This window comes from Malus sylvestris, chromosome 16 (assembly GCF_916048215.2).
Source record: "Malus sylvestris chromosome 16, drMalSylv7.2, whole genome shotgun sequence".
In the NCBI taxonomy this organism is placed as follows: Eukaryota; Viridiplantae; Streptophyta; class Magnoliopsida; order Rosales; family Rosaceae; genus Malus; species Malus sylvestris.
Window position 1 is genome coordinate 37,106,450 of NC_062275.1, and position 18,343 is coordinate 37,124,792.

The 18,343-nt window shown below is 39.0% G+C and overlaps 1 pseudogene; it reads right to left on the bottom strand.

The window, feature by feature from the left end:
* Positions 1 to 3,560: 3,560 nt before the first annotated feature.
* LOC126609345 (fructose-bisphosphate aldolase-lysine N-methyltransferase, chloroplastic-like) lies at positions 3,561 to 17,006 on the bottom strand (annotated as a pseudogene).
* Positions 17,007 to 18,343: the final 1,337 nt, after the last annotated feature.

The window sequence follows — 18,343 nt, forward strand, 5'->3', positions numbered from 1 at the left end:
GATTTGGGTGAACTGGTGGTGGCAAGCATCTAGGTGAACTGGTGGAGAAGCACTTGATAAGAACTACGAAATCAAATAACAATGAGAAATTAAATCCAATGAAATCCAATGAATTCAAAGATAGAAGAAACTAAACAACGGGTTAAGAAACAATTGTAGCTTCTTTACAATCCTGTTCACACTTTTCTTTTGCTTTAATCCAACTGCAAGGGCCAATAAGTTGTTGATGGCTTTGAGTTCTAAAACAAAACGAATGCTATCAACATTCAAATCAGATTGCTTTTAACCCTATTTACCAAATTCTTCAAGCTGCCTAATCAAAATCTAAGATTGTCGCTACAATCAAGTGATCAACATAGAAACACTAATTCGAATGGCTACACATAAACATCGCATAAAAATCATAGATAAATAAAATCCAAAGCAGCAGCAGAGACAACAAAAATGATAAAAACTCTAAAAAAATTCAAACAAAATTTTAAAACTTTAACTCACAGGAAGCTCTGTAACCAGTTGCACTGGCTGCCCAGTTCACAATTGTGAAGTCTGAAGAGAACCCAAAATTTGAATACTGGAATCTTGAGATTTCTCAGACGATGGCACCCCAAATCAACTCAAAAAAGTAAATAGATTTAAATTCCAAATTGGGCATGAAATTACTTGCCTTGAGTAGAGAGGGTTTTACAAAACGACGCCTTTGGAGACCCAGCCTTTGAGCGGCTGCAGCGCCTGGTGGTGGCGGTGCGAGACAGAGAGAGAGTTTGAGAAGCAGCGATTAATTTTTTGGATGAGAGAAACGGAATGAAGCAGAAGAGGCATCTTCAACGATGATGGACTCGTGGGCAGCGAGCAAAGCCGGAAGATGCAACGATGATCACCATGTGGACAGGGAGGGTATAAGCGTCTTTTTACTGTGAAAAGGGCAAGAAACGGTAAAGCAAGGAGAAGAAGAGGGCATTTCCGCCATTACACTGTTCATTAACAGTGCAAAACAGTGCCAGAGAACTGGGTTTCAGTATATGTATAATGATATTGTAACTTTTATATTTGCCCATTTAATTTTATCTTTGCAGTTGCCCATTTAATTGTATATGTCCTAACAGTAACATCCTCGCAAATAGATAAGGGTAACGTCTATAGGAGTTGTCTAGGAGCTCCTAAATCAAGGGAGGAGGTTCATACTAATTATGACTCTCTTAAAAAATGCTTATTCATATACATAGTTTCATTTTTCTGAAAAGAGATATCAAAGTAAATAACTTGTACCTGTGTCTGACCGCGTAAATAGTCTCCAACGATATTATCTCTCTTGAGTCTTTGGTGGTTTTGCAAAACCAATATCGTTATCCATGGCAATCTGTTGTAGTCAACGTGTCGCAGTAGTTTCTGAGCCACGCAGAAGCAGATTTGAGGACACGAAGTTCACCATTGAGGAGATCCCGAGCCATTTGCCTCCGGATAGAAAGTCTTTCGCATGCAATGGGAGAACTTACGGGTCCCAAAGACTATGCATACACTCAAGAAGCAAAAAAAAGAGTTACTACATTGTATTAGTCAGATGCAACATTATGTAAACCATAGAATGAGTATATTAAAATTTCACTTTTCATATGTTTATTACTGCTTCCCAAGTTATAAAATTCCTCAATTTCATTAATATCTCAACCAAAATGAGTATGTTACAACATCTGATGTGCTTTAGAATTCCTTAATTCACAAGAACTGTAATTGGTGTAAAAAGTTAGGCAAGTTCTGTAAACGGAAGAGGTAAAAAGCTAGCATCTTTACCTTGATAGATGCATCAATAGCCACAGCTAATTGGGTTAATCCTGATAACATCTGATGTGCTTTAATCTCTCTGCTGCTATTTTTTAAAGGACGTCGAGCGAATCGATCATCATGCTCTGCAGCTTCCTTGGCCATGTCACTAAGTTCTGAATATTAAGAAACAATCAAGAAACTATTTGCAGATGGCTCATAAAGGTAAAATGAGGTTAGAAGCATACCAAGCAATGCATGCGAGTAAGGTAACATGAAGAGAAACACACCTTGAGGAGAGGTGCAACATAGAACACGAGCAAATGCACGAAGTGACTCCGGAATTTCTTTCCCTTTTCTACTACCGGACCTAACTTCCCTATGTCATTACATGATTATTGTAATCAGTAAAAGATTTTCATCACAAGATATCAAGTCATAACGCGGATAAACAGATTAATAAACCAAGAGTATTTGGTGATTTATAGAGTACCCACTAGATAGGGGTGATAAGGGCCATCATGTAGGCAAAGGAACAAAAATAGGGGGAAAAGAAAAATGGAAATAAAATAGATAGTGTAACAATACCAACTTTGATAGTGAAAGAATCCATTTGTTGGAAATGTGCCCTAAAACCAATCATATGATGATATTTTATAGACATTTCACATGTTAAACTAATCTAGTTTAATATCAAGGGCAAAGATTATTGTTTTAAGCCATCTCATATAAATATTATATGCTTAAACGATAAGTCCAAGGAATATGTAATTAGGAGAATTTAATTTAAAGAAGTTAGATTCATGAGACCATTCTCTTTCGTATACATATCATAAACGTTCCTGATCATAGGATTGCCAATTGGGCATTGACAGTTCGTTAAGATCAGTACGTGCCGTGTCTTCTCTCAGGAAAAGTGACTGGTCTCGAGTCATTGGTGTGACTGACACCAAGACAAGTACGTAGGTGCTCAATAGAGAATGAGTTCACTGAACGCGATCAACAAAAAGTTCTCATACTCATGTCACATGAGAACTCATGGTTGAGATAATGCAAAGTAGTCATTTGACCTGAGGCATCATAGTTGTCTTGTGGTTGGGTCATTGATCTTTGACTATGTCAAAGTCACTCCATCATAGGGTGTCCATGACATAGTTGGGATTAAACCACTTAGCCATGGAGGCAAGTGAATGCGCAACAAAGGATCTCTAACCTTCAAACCGTTTGAGGGAGAATACTCTATGATATGATTAAGAATCTCTGGCCAGAGTATAAATGAGATTTAGGAAGTCGTTCCAAATTACATTGGATAGTAGACATGAATAAACTATCAAACCAAACAATGTGGTCAAGAGTATTGTATTAGAGAAAGACCGTATTACATTGTAATCCTAAACTAAATAGGTTCTCCACCTCTTCTGATTAGCTTGGGTAACCATGACATACTGCTAGGTGTCACTCATGGTTTGTGGAAGCCCTAAACGTGTATAATCACTAAAGGGAGAATTGAAAGTAAGTTTCAATTCACAATCAATTTGAAAGAGTTCTAATCGCCCACTGTCTCGCTAAAAGAAACCTAATGGATCGTACACCGTGTAAGATAGAGATTGAAGAAACAACAAAAATGAGTAAGGATAATTAAATGGTTTAATTATTTATGGTAAGGATTAATTAATATGATGATTAATCAAACGAATAAGTTCGTTTTAGATCTCGGGTTAGTTTTTGGGCCTTAAGGCCCAATGAGCTTCGAATGTCAAGTTCATTAACTTAAGTTGTATGACAACTTAATGAATAAAGATTCAAGAGGGCCCAAACAGCCCAAAAGCCCTAAGATGGCCGGCTATATGTTGAAAGAAAGGCTTTTTGTTCTCTAGGTCACTTAATTGAAGGGACTATATAAAGAACTTTATAGCCAAAATTCTTTTAGGGTTTCTTTTGGAAAAAATTGGGGAGATCATTTCTCTCCCTTTCTCTCTAGGAGGCCGGCCCCTTGGAGGAGATTAGCTAGCACCATTGAAGAGTTAAAACCATTGACATCACTACCAATCGGTCTGTGATGTCTCTTCAGAAGTTCTTATTAACCTACAGAAATGTAGTGAGAGGAAGAAGAGATTCAAGAAATTTAGAGAGAGAAGTAGAAACCATAAACTTTCAGTATATCACTTTTCTTCATTACTAAGCAATCTCACATACAACAGTATTTATACCCTTCTCAATATTCTAACCAAACTGCCTAACTAACTCTCTAACTAACTCTCTAATCTGCATACAAGTGGCAGTATCTCAGCCACACAATATATGTCTATCATCCTCCCTCAATCTCATGTTTGGATGATCCTAACATGAAATTGTTACAATGAAAAAGAAACAATGAAGACCTGAGGCCTTTGGATAAGATGTCAGCAAACTGCTCCTTTGAGGACACAAACTGCACCACAAGCTTGTTCTGAGAAACCCGCTCTCGAACAAAATGCACATCAATTTCAATGTGTTTGGTCCATTGATGTTGGACGGGATTGAAAGACAAGGCTATAGCAGAAAGGTTGTCACAGTATAAAACAGGAGGGGCAGAAATCGGAAAATGCAGAAAAGCAAGGATTTGTTGAATCTAATCAAGTTCTGTTGCATTGGAAGATAAAGCACGATACTCTGCTTCAGTCGAAGATCGGGACACTGTCTGCTGTTTCTTAGAGGACCATGATATAGGGTTATTCCCGAGGAACACCACAGACCCTGTTGTAGATCGCCGATCATTGGGATCTCCAGCCCAATCGGCATCACTAAATGCAGATAGTGCCAAGTCCCCTTTAGAATTGGTAATGCCACAAGTCATAGTGCCCTTCAAATACCTCAGAATCCTTTTAACGACAGTGAAATGAGAGACCATGGGATGCTGCATAAACTGACAGACTTGATGCACAGAGAAAGCTATATCAGGTCGCGTGAACGTTAGATATTGAAGAGCACCCACCACACTCCTATATAAAGTAGGATTAGGATAGGGTTCACCATCATCCTTGAGTAATCTGTTATAAGGTAAGCATAGTGTTTCACAAGGTTTGGAGTCAAGCATTTCTGTTTTGACAAGGAGATCCTGCACATATTTCTGTTGGGACAAAAATAACCCCTTGGCAGTCTTGGAAATCTGAATTCCCAGAAAGTAGTGAAGAGGACCTAAGTCCTTGATGTCAAATTCAAAAGTTAAAGCATCAATGACTTGCTGAATCGCAGTGGTTGCACTGCCTGTGATGATAATATCATCGACATATAGCAATAAGAGCACAATATTGGCACCAACAGTTTTCACAAATAAGGAGGAATCAGAATAGGTGGTATGGAAGCCCAACGTAGGCAGAAAAGAAGTAAACCTGTCATTCCATGCCCTCGGGGCCTGTTTTAAGCCATACAGGGATTTATGCAACTGACATACCAAAGTGGGATTCTGGGGATCCTCAAAGCCAGGTGGCTGATCCATATACACCTCCTCCTGTAAGATTCCATGGAGAAACGCATTCTTGACATCTAGTTGCCGAAGTGACCAATTAAATTGAGCAGCAAGTGCTAAAACAATCCTCATTGTGGTGGGTTTAACAACTGGACTAAAGGTCTCACTGTAATCCAGACCAGGTTCTTGACTAAATCCCTTGGCAACCAATCGAGCTTTATGTCGTGCAATTGAACCATTGGAATGTCTCTTGAGTTTGAAAATCCATTTACACCCTACTAAATTCTTGTTTGCTGGTAAAGGAACTAAACTCCATGTTCCTTGAGTATGCAAAGCACTGATCTCTTCCTTCATTGCTTGAAACCACACAGGACTCTTGAGAGCAGATTTGTATGTTTGAGGTTCACACATAGACAAGTTAGCATCCATGGAAGTAGCAAGGGCAGACAAAAGAACCTTCTTTTTGCTGATACCACTCTTACTCCTAGTCTGCATAGGATGTATATTCAAGGAGGGAATGGAAGGAACCACTTGTAGTGTAACAGGACTATGTTCTAGTACCACATGGATGTGATCAGTGGTTGAAACTGCACCAGTAATGGACTGAGGAGAGGGTGGTGGATCAAGGAAATGAGATGTGGTTGGTGAGAAGGATGAAGACCTGGGAGCAGAAGGGGAATGTAATGGAGACTCAGGAGGAATGGGAGTATGAGAGGAGGGTATAGTGACTACATGTTGTGAGGGGACTACAAGAAGAGATGACATATCAGTAATGTGAACAGAATTGGTAGATTGGGGTGTGGTGGCTCGTGACAACAAATCTGTATAAGGAAACTCATGTTCACTAAACACCACATGTCTAGACACAAAGAATTTATGTTGAGAAACTGCAAAACATATGAATCCCTTGAATTTGGATGCATATCCCAAAAACACACATTTTGTAGTCTTAGCTTGAAGTTTGGTAGCATTGTAAGGTATTAAGAAAGGATAACAAGCACAACCAAATGTTCGTAAGTGATGAATCACTGGAACAACACCATATAAGGCTTCAAAAGGAGACTGGTTATGTAGAATGGGAGTAGGCATTCTATTAATGAGATAAATGGCGGTTTGACATGCAAAGGACCAAAACTGTGAAGGTAGTTTAGCTGTTTGCAACAAAGTAATTGTGGTTTCAATAACGTGTCTGTGTTTTCTCTCAGCCATCCCATTTTGTTTAGGGGTATAAGGACAAGATTTTTGATGAGAAATGCCCTTTTGGAGAAGAAAATACTGAAGAGACTTGCTAATGTACTCACCACCACCATCATTTTGCAATATTTTAATGTTTGTAGAGAATTGAGTGAGAACATAAGCATGAAAAGCAATAAAAGTGGCACAAAGATCTGATTTATTAATCAATGGGAAAATCCAGGAATACCGGGTACACTCATCAATGAAGGTAACATAGTACCGATATCCATCCACAAATTTACAAGGTGCAGGACCCCAAAGATCACTATGCACTACTTCAAAAGGAGTTACAGATTTATTGACACTTAATGCAAATGGAAGTTTACAGAATTTACCCTCAAGACAACTAGGACACAGAACCGGATTTGGGTCTTTTGTAAAAGCAACTTTGGACTTATGCAACATGAGAGAGACAACTGAATTAGATGGATGTCCTAATCTATTGTGCCAGGTAGTAGAGGTAACCAACTTACCAATGAGGGCTTTATTTGAAGCAATGCTTTGAGAAGCGGCAGGTGACACATTGGCTAGAGATGAGAGTGGGTAGAGTCCATTACTGCACAATCTTTTATAGAGTACCCTCCCTGTGGCCTTGTCCTGGATCAAAAAACAGAAGGCATAAAAAATAAGCCAACAATTATTATCCAAACAGATGCGATGGACAGATAGAAGATTCTGTGTTAATTTGGGAACATATAACACAAAATTCAATTTTATAGGATGGAGAGATGGTTTTATAACAGTACTACCAATGTGAGATACAGGCAAACCTTCACCATTGGCAGTTTGTATGACTTCATTAGTGGGATAGGGTGAAGCTAGAGACAGATTGGAGAGATCAGCAGTCATATGATTCGTTGCGCCGGAATCAGTTATCCAAACTTGTGAAGTAGAGGAAGATGCTGCTCGAGGAGATGGGTGTGTCACCATAGTATGAAAAGCCTGCATTGGTGCCTGAGACTGAATATGTTGTTGAGCAGGAAACTGTGATGAAGACCCTTGCTGTGTATAAGAAGACTGCTGAGAATATGGATGCCCTTGTTGTGGATAAGAAACCATCTGAGAGGGAGAGGAACTATTGCCAGCACCAATATAGTTGGGACCCTTGTCATTGTAAAAACAGAACCATGTACTGTGATTAAACCTGCCACAAATCTGACATCGTGATTTCGCAGAAGAATTTGATGGACAGAAAGGCGCAGAATGACCATCACAGTTGCAAAGCTGACAAGAGAGGAGGGGTGGAGCAGAAGGAGGGGAGTGCTGCGGATGAGGAAAGGAACCAAAAACACCAGGACTTGGAGTTTGGAGAACATAAGTTTGAGTGGGAAAATATGGCTTGGATGAAAAACTTCTGTTATTTGGATGAAACCGGCCCTTCCCCTTGTTTTTTGGAGCATTGAACTGCTTGAAACCACCATATACAAAATTAGATTGAGTAGGTGCTCTCGGAGGTAAAGTATGGGCAACCATTGCAGTCATAAATGGTGCATTAACAGTGGATTCCAGAATAGCTTCTTCAGCAAGTAATTGTGTCCTAAACTCCTTCAGAGAGATAACATTCTCACGCCCCCTTATTACTGTTCTGAATGTATTATACTCTGGTGGCAAACCATTCAACGCAAGAATGACAATATCTTCATCAACAAAATACACCCCAGCAGCTGAAAGATAATCTCTGGCCTCTTTGATTTTCTGTAAGTATTGAGCAACAGAATCAGATCCCTTTTTAATGGTTTGAAGATTGGACTTCATCTGAAATATGCTAGTCTTGGAGACTGTGGAGAATTGTTCTTGCAATCGAATCCAGAGATCTCGAGAGCTTGTACTGCCAATAGCACACGACAGAGCCATTGGACTCAAAAAAGCAGTAAGTAACTGCATCAGGGCTTTATCATGCATCATCCAAATCAAATACTCATCACTAGCAGAAGAAGTCGTTGAATTTGAGGAATTAACACCAGAATCTCCAGATTGTGAGGAATGTCGAGGAGGACAGGGATGCGTGCCGTCGACAAACCCTAGAATTCCATTACTCTCAAGCAGTAATTGCATTTGAAAATGCCAAGTGAGATAATTCGAATCATCCAACTTAACATTCACAGATGTAGAAATTGACGAAACTAGAACAGTGATTGGAGATTGAAGAAGCTGAAGTTGAGAAGCTGTTACCATCGTTGCAGAAACTCACTAAGACAATGTAGCAAACACCTGGAGTGCAATAGTGGAAGAAGACGAAGACGCAACCAGATCGTAGTTGCAGAGCACCCGGAAACAATAAACCCTAGAAATCAGAGAAGACGAAGTCAAATCAATCAAGAAACGCGTGCAAGAAGCAAGAATTCAGAGGAAGACGAAGTGTTGGGGCTGCGGAAGACTCGGACCGAAGAAGCTGATCAAGCTCTAATGGTGAGTGATACCATATTAACCTACAGTAATGTAGTGAGAGGAAGAAGAGATTCAAGAAATTTAGAGAGATAAGTAGAAACCATAAACTTTCAGCATATCACTTTTCTTCATTACTAAGCAATCTCACATACAACAGTATTTATACCTTTCTCAATATTCTAACCAAACTGCCTAACTAACTCTCTAACTCTCTAATCTGCATACAAGTGGTAGTATCTCAGCCACACAATATATGTCTATCAGTTCCCACTTCATTGCACGAAGGACATCAAGATGAGGTATACTGCACTGGGACCTGAAAATAGACCATGTGCATCCCCAAACATTTACAGATTAAATATATCAAAACCATCATCTGGCAAGAAATGATGTAGAACGTGTAGTAAGTGTCTTACTAATTAACACTGGGTTACAGAATAATTAAGTGCGCTTGAGTCTTGAAGCAAACTTACTGAACAAAGAGATTACAAGTACTCAACTAAATTGCAATTACTACGCTCCCATGAAAGACTTCCAACTTATCAAAGAGGTTCAAAAGCAAGTGCTAGATCAAAACTATTCCTGTTTATCGAGTCAAAGAGAGAATAGTTTCGTTACCAGAAACAAACTTCTAGCCAAAGTGTTAAATCAAAGTAAGAAGTATGAATTAAGCTACAGAAAGATTTTCCCGACATAACAAAAAGATTAATTTTGTTACCAAAAGCAAACCGCTATTCAAAGTGTTAAACCAAAGTAAAGAGGTGTGAATTAAGTTATAGAAAGATTTCACAACATAACAAAGCGATCACTGTGACTAAAGTAAACTGAAATCCCAGACTGACCTAGTCGTGAATGTTGTATGAAAGTGTAAACACCCAAAGTCTAGCAGCAGGGTAGCATTTGAAAATTTTCCGTATCTTACCAGTACCTATAACATATACAAATTGATGTCAGGAGTGACAACTTTAAACAACCACTTCTGTAACGTAACCATAGTCACGAAATGCTTCACAGGATGTTGCCATGTACCATCCATTCATAATATATAGGGGAAAGTACAAAAAACTACTTCAACTATTGATGTCACGACACTTTCATACCTTATCTTTTAAAATTGACAATGTCATACCTCATCTTTAAATTTGGTCCAATGTTATACCTTCCATTACTTGGCCGTTTCATTTTCAGTTAAATGCTGACGTGACTTGATTCAGGACCCACTTTCTATTAAAAAATTAATAAAATATTATTAAAAACTAAAAAAAATTATTTAATATTTTTTAAAATAATAAAGAAAAGTAAAAAATAAATATAAATATAAAAAAAATCCCTCTGTTCGTCTTTTCCCCCCTCTCTCTCTCCATCTTCATCTTCTTCCCTGCTTAATCTTCAACCAAAAGAAAAAAAAATTTGAAAACCCATCAACCCCCCCCCCCCCGGGAAGAAGAAGAAGGAGAAGAGGAGGAAGAAGAAGAAAAGGAAAAAAAAAAATATATATATATATATATATATATATCCAACCCAACCCAGTTCGCCGCCCCCCAACCCCCTGCAACCCAGTTCGGTCCCCACCCCCCCCCCCCCGGGAAGAAAAAGAAGAAGAAGAAGAAGAAAAAACCCCAACCCAACCCAGTTCGGTCCCCAACCCCCCCCCCCCCCGGAACCCAGAAAGAAGAAGAAGGAGAAGAAAAAGAAAGAAAAAAAAAATCCAAAGCGAACCCAGTTCTCCACCCCATCCCCCCCCCCCCAAACCTAACCCCCTGCCAACCCCAAATCCACCACTCTCATCCATTCTCCACATCCTCTTCCGCACCCATCCTCCACCTTCTCGTCGATGGGATCTGGGTGTTTTTTTTTTTTGTTTTTTTTTTCTGGGTTGCAGGAGGGAGAAGAGGGGGTTTGGGGGGGGGGGAGACAAACTGAGGGTGGGTGCGGGGGGAAGACAAATTGGATTTTTTATTTTTTTTGTTGGGGGTTGCAGGTGGGGGGAAGAAGATGAAGATGGGGAGAAGAGAGAGGAGGGGGAGGGACGAATTGAGGGTTGTTTTTTTTTTTTTTACTTTTCTTTATTATTTTAATATTTAAAAAATATTAAATAATTTTTTTTAGTTTTTAATAATATTTTAATGATTTTTTAATAGAAGTGGGCTCCGAATTAAGCCACGTCAGCATTTAACTGAAAGTAAACGGCCAAGTAATGGAAGGTATAACATTGGACCAAATTTAAAGATGAGGTATGACATTGTCAATTTTAAAAGATGAGGTATGAAAGTGTCGTGACACCAATAGTTGAGGTAGTTTTTTGTACTTTACTCTAATATATAAATGCATAACAGGGAAAGTGAGTGAAAATTTAATACATACAGTATGTATTAAATTTTCAGTAACTTTTAATACATACATACAGTCAGTGGCGGATCCAGACTTTTATCATTGGGTGGTCCCAGTATTGGAGTTGAACGGGAAGAGTTCGGATCTCTCCCATCAAAGGCCACGATCAAGTGATCCGGACCGTTGAAATTTGATCCAACGGTTACAAACAGGAGGCTCTTCTAAAAGTTATAATAATTGTAGCCGTTTGATTAAATTTCAACGGTCCGGATCATTTGTTCTTGGGCCTTTGATGGGAGAGATCTGGACCCGATCTCTTCCCGAGTTGTACTATTCGAAATAACATTGTTTAAACTAATCGAGTATGATTTTCATGTATTATGTCGTACCATGTTCTTAATTTCTACACATTCAATTATTAAAACAAAGGGCAAAAGACTGTTTACTACCCTCATGTTTCGTGATTTTCAACATTTAGTACATCAAGTTTTTTTCGTCCCAGAGTCATACCTAAAGTGTAAATTTTGGGACAGTTTCATACATCCGTTAGTCAAACTGTTAAGTCTTCCGTTAACTGATGACGTGGCGCCTACGTGGACAATGAATGGGCACCACGTGTCAATAAAGGTCCCATGTGGATATTAAAATAATACAAAATTACAAAAAAAAAATACAAAATTACAAAAAAAAAAAAAAAAATACAAAATCTGGGTTCGGCCCTCCCTCCTTCTCCCTCCTTCTCCCTCCCTTCTCTTCCCTGCACACCCACCCATTCCCCTCCTCTGGACTCACCCTTACCGACCCCCTCCCTCATTCTCCCCACCTCCTCTGCACTCACCCCTACCGGTCACCACCTCCACGGGACCACCGACCCCCGACCCACTCAATTTAAAAAATTTTAAAAAATAAAATAAAATTTCTGGGCTAAGCTTTCAATCCCAGTCAGGAAGAAGCTCTCCTAGAGGCTAAAGGTCCATCTGTCATGGCGGGGCTGTCAATGCATAACCTCAAGATTGGGGCAATCATGGAGACCCACCAACGGCAACGGAGTCAGCAACTCACCGACCCCAACCCAAAGCGAAAGATAATGCAGCAAATCGCAAAGTACTTCGAGGTCGTGTTCAATCGTACGGCTCGGATCTGGTCATGGTGTGGTGATGAAGACGAAGGACCTTTATTGATGGTGGTTTTCGTAGCGACGGTGTCGGTGGTCCCGTGGAGGTTGAGGTGGTGACCGGTAGGGGTGAGTGCAGAGGAGGTGGGGAGAATGAGGGAGGGGGTCGGTAAGGGTGAGTCCAGAGGAGGGGAATGGGTGGGTGTGCGGGGAAGAGAAGGGAAGGAGAAGGAGGGAGAAGGAGGGAGGGCCGAACCCAGATTTTGTTTTTTTTGTTTTTTTTGTTTGTAATTTTGTATTTTTTTGTTTGTAATTTTGTATTATTTTAATATCCACATGGGACCTTTATTGACACGTGGTGCCCATTCATTGTCCACGTAGGCGCCACGTCATCAGTTAACGGAAGACTTAACAGTTTGACTAACGGATGTATGAAACTGTCCCAAAATTTACACTTTAGGTATGACTCTGGGACGAAAAAAACTTGATGTACTAAATGTTGAAAATCACGAAACATGAGGGTAGTAAACAGTCTTTTGCCCTAAAACAAAAATTCATATAAATTAATGGAGATAAAAACATATGTATATTTGTTGAAAAACAAAACATATATATAGAAATTAACCATCACATGATCAAATCAATATAAAAAAAATCATAAATTACAATCCAAGCACTAACTAGTATATATTAGGAATCTAACAATTTTATCCGATACACATCAATTTAATAGCATTCTATTTTGGACTAAAATTAGAAAACTTATTTAAATTTAGACATTAGGACAGTATTAAAATAACAAAAATAAAATTAAGAAATGAAGCGGTGTTTGAGAGGAGAGAGGTGGACAGGTGGTGGCTTGGTCATATGCGGTTAGAACGAAAAAGGAAACTGGGGAGAGAGGAAAAAGGGATTGGGCATTGGGATTACCGATTAGGGTCTCTTATATAAAATATTAAAATGGGAATTGGGCTCACACATTCATTTTAATTGTATTGGACTCAAACGGTGCGTTTTGGCCGATTCAGTTTAACAAGAAAACAACCTTCTTCTTTCTTTTTCATCTGCAGTCTGCAGAGAGTCACCGCTGCATATCTCTCCTCCGCACAACTCCAGGCCGTTGGGTGGTCCTGGGACCACCCTAGTCCCTGAATGGATCCGCCTCTGCATACAGTATGTATTACTGGAAAACCCAAAACTTCCAGTAACTTCTAAACATTAATTCCACAGCATATCTCAAACAATATTGTGCTTTTTACTCTAACATAGACCTTATGTGCATGTGCGGTTATCCTGATCTGTTAACACACAATGGCCACTGAGGAATAAAAAGTTTTGCTAACTCTTAAAAAAAAATACATAAGAAATTAGCAGAAGGTCATGAAAATTTCAAACCCAAACGAGAGTGATTTAAAACGAGTATGGGTGAAAATGTTAACGAGTCGTCTACAAAAACAAAAATTGATCAATTGTTTCAAAACAAAAAAGAAATTTCAAAGGGTGCTTGTAATTTTAAGGGTAAAAGACTATTTACTACCCTCATATTTCATGGTTTTCAACATTTAGTACATCAATTTTTTTTCATCCCAGAGTCGTACCTAAAGTGTTAATTTTAGGACAATTTCATACATCCGTTAGTCAAATTGTTAGTTCTCCCATTAAGTGATGATGTGGCGCCCATGTGGACAATGATTGGGCGCCACGTGTCATTAAAAATATTAAAATATTAAAAATATTTATATAAAAAAATAAAAACCATAATCCCCTTCTTCTTCCCTGTAACCCGCACCCTCCCCAGATTTTTCTTCTTCTTCTTCCCAGATTCGGTTTTTTTTTTCCTTTTCTTTCTTCTGTTCTTCTTCTTCTTCTTTCTTATCTTCAGGATTTAAAAATTTAAAACAAAAAAAACAAAAAACAAAATTTGGGCTTTCACCCATCCCGACACCCTCCCTCCTTCTCCCTCCCCTCTCTTCCCTGCACCCATCCTACCCGCACACCCACCCATTCCCCTCCTTCTCCCTCCCTTCTCTCCTCTGCAGTCCACACAGAGCCCTCCCACCCCTCCCTCCGAAGCCACTGGGAGGAGGTCGAGCGCCGTCGACACGATGGTTATGGCGGAGATCGAAGGCCCCTTGAGGACCCATCAAGTCTGACGACCTGCAATTCCAGATTTTATTTTATTTTTTTAAATTTTTTTATACCAGATTAATGTTAGGGTTAGGAATTGGAGGGAGGGTGAGAGAGCTCCGTGTGGACTGCAAAGGAGAGAAGGGAGGGAAAAGGAGGGGAATGGGTGGGTGTGCGGGGAGGATGGGTACATGGAAGAGAAGGGAGGGAGAAGGAGTGAGGGGGTCAGGATGGGTGAAAACCCATATTTTTTATTTTTTTTGTTTTAAATTTTTAAATCTTGAAGAGAATGAGGGAGAAGGAGGGAGGGGGGTCGGGATGGGTGAAAGCCCAGATTTTTTTTTTTTTGTTTTAAAATTTTAAATCCTGAAGATAAGAAGAAGAAGAAGAAGAAGAAGAAGAGAAGAAAGAAAAAGCTGGGGAGGGTGCGGGTTGCAGGGAAGGGATTATGTTTTTTTTTTAATTAATATTTTTTAATGACACGTAGCGCCCAATCATTGTCCACATGGGCGCAACGTCATCACTTAACGGGAGAACTAACAGTTTGACTAACGGATGTATGAAACTGTCCCAAAATTAACACTTTAGGTATGACTCTGAGATGAAAAAAAATTGATGTACTAAATGTTGAAAACCACGAAACATGAGGGTAGTAAACAGTCTTTTACCCTAATTTTAAATAGGGGAAATAACCCATCTTAATTAAGTAGCATCTAACCTCTTCACCAGGAGCATAATAGCGGTCAGCAATAACCTGCCCAGATAAAGGACATGCATGAAAAATCAAGAACATTGTTCACACATATACCTGATATGTATAAATTTTGAAGGGAGCTCGTAACTGCATATATAAGTAGCATATGAGAAGTGATTTCGTTTTGCATCCCAATAACTGAACTAATATAAAGCAATAAAAACATAAAAAAGAATCAATTTCGATAAGCGTGCAGACTGAATAAGGAGAATATAAAATTCTTGTACTCCTATAACTAAATCAAGATGTCAGATAGAGAATCAAAAACGCAGAGAGAGAGTGAGAGTACCTCTGAGAAATGTTTGTCGTCGTCACTCAACACAATTGATTCTGAAGTCCCATCATGATTCAAAAAATCAGCAAATGGGATCTATAAAATAAATTGAAAATCTAAACATTCATAAGTAAAGAGGAAAAAATTGAACTTCCATCATAAAGTTCAAGACACTATTTACAACGGAACGTTTATAAATGTGTTACCAGGGAATAACCCTTCGTGCTTCCCCATGCTCGAGAAGTAACTGCAAAGTCCACCGCGAACCAGTGACATTAAGTTGTATGGATCTTTAATAGATGCAACCGCTGCAACTAATCATATCTAGAATAGTTTTGTATGTAGCAAGTCATATAAAGTCAAAATGAATAGGTATATAGGTAAATGGAGATATAACTAATTAAAAAAAATATATGAAATTGGATGCCATTAAAATCTACAACACTGCTGGCACTGATTCATTTTCTGCAAAAAATTGGAAATAAGTACAATTGAAGCAAATAATTCAGACAGATTTGGACATGAAAATGCTTTAAAATGTAGAAGCTTACCTAAAGCATATGCGTGCATGAAATCCTTAAAGGCGATACTTTTGGATATTTCAGGGAAGTTCTTGAAAGCCTGAAAATACGTCGTAACAACAATTAGAATCTAGAAGTTAATAACAAAGAAGTGATTAACAATCTCATATCTCAAGTCAGTATTGACTTGATTAAGTTTCAAAAGTTATTAAGCTGACGAGATGCCCCACTATTCCAAATTTTGAAGAATTTGTGCCACATTATTCTAGTCGTATTTGACTGGTTACTCTAATTGATTAATTTTGCCAAAACATTCAAGATAATGGGACGAAGGCCTATAGATGGTGGTTTGGACATGTGAAACGAAGGCCTACAGACGCTCCGGTTAGAATATGTGATTACGAGACAGAGGTACAAGGCCAAAGGGGTAAAGGGATACCTAGGAAGACTTTGGAAGATACTCTAAGAAAAGACGTGGAGTACTTAGATCTAACAGAAGACGTGGCACAGAACCGAGCGCAATGACGTTCTAGGATTTATACAGCCGACCCCACTTTGTGGAAAAGGCTTTGTTGTTGTTGTTGTATTCAAGATAATGGGACACTGAATTACATGCCACCAACAGTTTAAACCCCGAATAGAGATGATGATATTAAATTTAAAACATATACATGGTAGAGGTTCACCTCTCCCAGACCGTGCGTAAAGCGGGAACCTTATGCACTGAGTACGACCTTTTTTATACATGGTAGAGGTTCACGCATGAACGTCCCAAAACCATTAACCAGATAATAAAACAATCAAAGTACTTACCGTCCTAATTGCCAAAAATTCCTTTTCGATTTGAGATCTTTGATTAATTGTTTCCTGATATACAGAGCTTTGGCGAATCAGCTCCAACTCATCGTCGCTCCAATATATCTAAGAATATACAACAACATCCAAGTCAAATCAGTGAATTCTTGTCATTTAAGAAATGTGTACAAACAAACAAATCAACTACATGGAAGGACCATTGATCAGTTAAATTCTTGTTTCATCTGTGTTCAACCCATGCTGTCCAAATTGACCGTCTAACAACATGACCAGAAGAAAGAATGCCTTTCAATGATAATTTTATTTCATATCAAAATAAGGTATATATACAACCCTATACAGATATGGGAAAGAATAAGGGAAAGAATAATTATATCCTAAACTAGGAAACCAATTACAGTAGGAATCCCACAATTATAGGAATCCTAATACAAGTCAACACTCCCTCTCAAGTTGGTGCATAGATGTTGCACATGCCCAACTTGTCTAGAAATCTGGAGAACTTGTTACTAGAAACCGCCTTCGTGAGAATATCTGCTACTTGGTCGTCCGTTCCTATGGGAGGAACCTCAATTACTTTACTATCTAGCTTCTCTTTAATAAAGAACCGATCAACCTCTACATGCTTGGTCCGATCATGTTGCACAGGATTATGAGCAATATCCCGTGTAGCTTTATTGTCACTGAATAACTTCATAGGCAGACCTTGTTTGACCCCCACATCTTGCAACAGAAACTTAAGCCACAAGAGTTCACAAATACCGAGTGCCATGCCTCTAAATTCGGCTTCTACGCTTGACCTTGATACGACATTCTGCTTCTTGCTTCTCCACGTTACTAGATTTCCCCCAACAAAGGTGAAATACCCAGATGTCGAGCGTCTATCATCCGTCGATCCTGCCCAATCAGCATCCGTATAGCACTCAATTCTAAAATGCTCATTTTTCCGAAATAAAATTCCTTTACCAGGGCTCCCCTTTAAGTAACTCAATATTCTCATAACTGCACTCATATGTTGTTCTCCTGGATTGTGCTTATATTGACTAATCACACTTAAGGCATGAGCAAGATCAGGCCTAGTGTGAGCCAAGTACATTAATCTTCCTACTAACCTTTGATACCTCCCTTTATCAACCGGTACTTGGTTCTGATCTATACCCAACTTCATTCCTTCGGCCAACGGAGTAGACACCGGCTTACATGATATCATACCGGTTTCTTCCAACAGGTCAAGAACATACTTCCTTTGTGATAGAAATATCCCGAACTTGCATCTTGATACTTCAATCCCAAGAAAATATTTCAAAGGACCAAGATCTTTCATTTCAAATTCTGTGGACAAATAACTTTTCAAGGTTGCTTGCTTAACAGGATCATCACCAGTAACCACCATATCATCCACATACACGATTAGAGCCGTAACCTTTCCGTTCTGGTGTTTCAGAAACAACGTGTGATCCCAATTACTCTGTATATACCCAAATGCCCTCATGGACTTGGTAAATCTACCAAACCAGGCTCTCGGAGACTGCTTTAATCCATACAGTGATTTCTTGAGTCTACATACCTTTTGTTT